Here is a 3,083-nt window from a genome sequence, read left to right as displayed (position 1 = left end):
AAATGAGGAGTTTGTCTACTTTAAGTTGTTTGTGAATTGACCAAAAAACGGTTGAGATGAGGTTTAGAAATGTGTCTTTTTTTGATTTGAGGTGAACGACAGCTGTCAGGAAGTCATGTGACTGAGCGGGGCAGCTACTGTACACACACATGGAGGTCAATGCATCGCTGCTAATCCCCTGGCTCTGCTCATATAAGGCATTTAATACATACATTACTGAATGAAATCCATATGAAGTGTAAAGCCCTCCTGCACACACCACAGCTCAGGAGGAACCTGATCCTTTATTTCCCCCTTTTATCCGTCCTGTAGTTTCAGTAGGATACGCTTTAACACAAGAAATAATGAATACATATACTGTGGAACTCATCTCATCCCATCTATCACCCAAACATATAATTAACAGACTTTTCTGACTGGAAACTTTGTAAATCATGTTCTTTCCCAGAGAAAATAAGTTATTTTAACATCACACACACACAGGATTTGTTGATCCACTGCTGCCTCCATCACTAAGTTTAAATGAGCTGTTTTTTTGGTTTGGCATTTTAAATCCTCGTTTTAAATTCTTTTATTTACTTAAATACCAAAAAGTGACCACACGAGGCAGCAGAAGACCAGCAGCTCCTGTTTCTCTGTGAGCTAAAATCACTGATTTTCTCTCTGGACTTTGGTGTGGGAGAGTGAGTGGTTTACAAACTTCACTTTCCTGTTGGAAAAGTCTGTGAGATAAAGACGTGAACATGTTCTTAGATTAATTTGTGGTTAAAAAATGGTTGTTTTCTTCGTGTGTCTTTGCTGGCAGCCATGTTTTCATTATCGAATGACAATTTCTTTCTTACTAATTTGTTGTTCTTCAGGAAGGGGATGTTGTTTTCGATGTTGCTCAGCAACTTTATTATTAGTTTATATTAGATGATGTTTGGTCCAACTCACATCAGTCCTTCACATGTTTGAGATGTTTTTGCAGCTAAAAGCTTTTCCTAGGAAAGATGCTGTATTATTTTTGTGCTCATACAAGGAAACTGCTGTGTAACCTTCAGAGAAAATGTAATAATACCTCAGATACAAATATAAGACACTATACAAACTACAGTTCATAGTGTAAACAGTGTCTAAAGTCTAATATAAAGGGTCATTGTGTAATATTTAATAGCAAAAATGGGGAAAGGGGGCGTGGTCTGGTAGTGAAGGCCACAGCTTTGTTGTTTATAAAAGAGGGAGACATCTGGGACAACGAGTCTTGTGCCAGTTGGACAACAAGTGCAGGTATATAATCTAGACTCTAACTCAGAATGACCTGGGGGCCAGTGAACTTCGGAGAAAAAAGTTTGACAGTTCATGAAAAATAAACTGTTAGAGAAAAGAAATTAAAATCAAATCTTGATAATCCATCGTAATCTTCCAATTACAGATATTAACAATGATATTTTGGATATCATATATTGGATTGTATTGGATATTTCACAGCATTTCAAGGTACCTGGTAATATTTTTAGTACCAGGTACCTGTACGAACATCGCTGAACTGTAGATAAATTAAAACTACTTAACAATCCTAACAACGTGGGTTAATCTCCAACAACTACAGAAGTCTGGTGTAAAGTCACTAGTCACTCGTGTGTGTGTGTGTGTGTGTGTGTGTGTATAAAACGAAGTAACCGCAGTTTCACTCAGCCGTGCAGTGATGACTCCGCCCACGTTAAGTAGGTACTTTTTTTTTATTGGATTTGCAACCTAATTGTGCCGTGGCGAGACGAGGAGAGCCGGTGGAAATGCCCCATTAATTATGCTGCTATAGACCTATACTGCTGGGGGAATTTCCTGTGGTGCACTCACACTCACTCTCTCACACTCACTCTCTCAAACTCACTCTCTCACACTCACTCACTCACACTCACTCTCACACCTCAAACTCACTCTCTCAAACTCACTCACTCTCAAACTCACTCTCTCACTCAAACTCACTCTCACTCACACTCACCTCATTCACTCACTCTCTCAAACTCACTCACTCACACTCCACTCTCACACCTCTCCTCACTCTCTCACACTCACTCTCTCACACTCACTCTCACTCATTCTCACTCACTCTCTCACACTCAAACTCACTCTCTCTCACAATCACACTCACACTCACTCTCTCACACTCATATGAATATGACTTTTGTCATTAACTTTGTTCTTTCTCTCCCTAGTTTGTGTCTTTCCTTCCTTTCCTCTCTCTCTCTCTCTCTCTCTCTCTCTCTGTGTCCTCATCTTGCAGGTTGCAGGATCCAGATCCAGTTTCGAGGCTGTTACTATCATACATATCACCATTATTATTGTGCTATAATTGTTATTATGTTTATCAACAGTCTCTGCTGCTGCTTATATAAATGACATCATAGTTCTCTAACTGTCCTGTATAAACTTGATCCAGTTGTCCAGTTGTATCTGCTCCTGGTCTCCCCCACCTCTCCTCTGTCCTTCATTTTTTTCTTTTACCCCAACCGGTCGAGGCAGATGCTGCACATGTGTGAGTCTGGTTATGTCAGAGATTTCTTCTTCTGTTAAGAGGGAGTTTTTTCTCTCTGAGATCATGTATGTTATGATTTGGTGCTATACAAATAAAATTTAATTGAATTGAATAAGATTCTTCTTCCACATTGACCAAAGTGTGTGGTTTCCCTCTGACTTGAATTCAGGTTATTTTATTTGAGTTATTTTTCTGGTGTCGTCCCCTGGTGGTTAGACAACATATTCTTACTTCCTGTCTCTGTTGGTCTGTGTTGTACATTTTTAAAGCTTCAGTGTGGGCGTGGCCTGTGACTCTGTCGTCATACTCATACGTCGTGGATCTTTAATCCGGCCTCAGACCTGTTTAATACAGTAGTGCTCTAACAGGATTGTTGGGATGTTATCCCTCCTCCTCCTCTTCCTCTTCCTCCTCCTCCAGGGATACGGCTGCCAGCTGTTCCTCCCCCCGGCCGAGGGTCAACGCTTTCCACATCCAGGCGGCTGGTGGGTGGAGCCGGGTGGGGAGGGGGGGGGCGGTGTTGTGTGTAAAGTGAGAGGATCTTCTTATCGCCGCAGTGAGAGGA

Source organism: Solea senegalensis, linkage group LG14 (assembly GCF_019176455.1).
Source record: "Solea senegalensis isolate Sse05_10M linkage group LG14, IFAPA_SoseM_1, whole genome shotgun sequence".
Lineage (NCBI taxonomy): Eukaryota > Metazoa > Chordata > Actinopteri > Pleuronectiformes > Soleidae > Solea > Solea senegalensis.
This window is presented reverse-complemented; position numbering follows the sequence as displayed.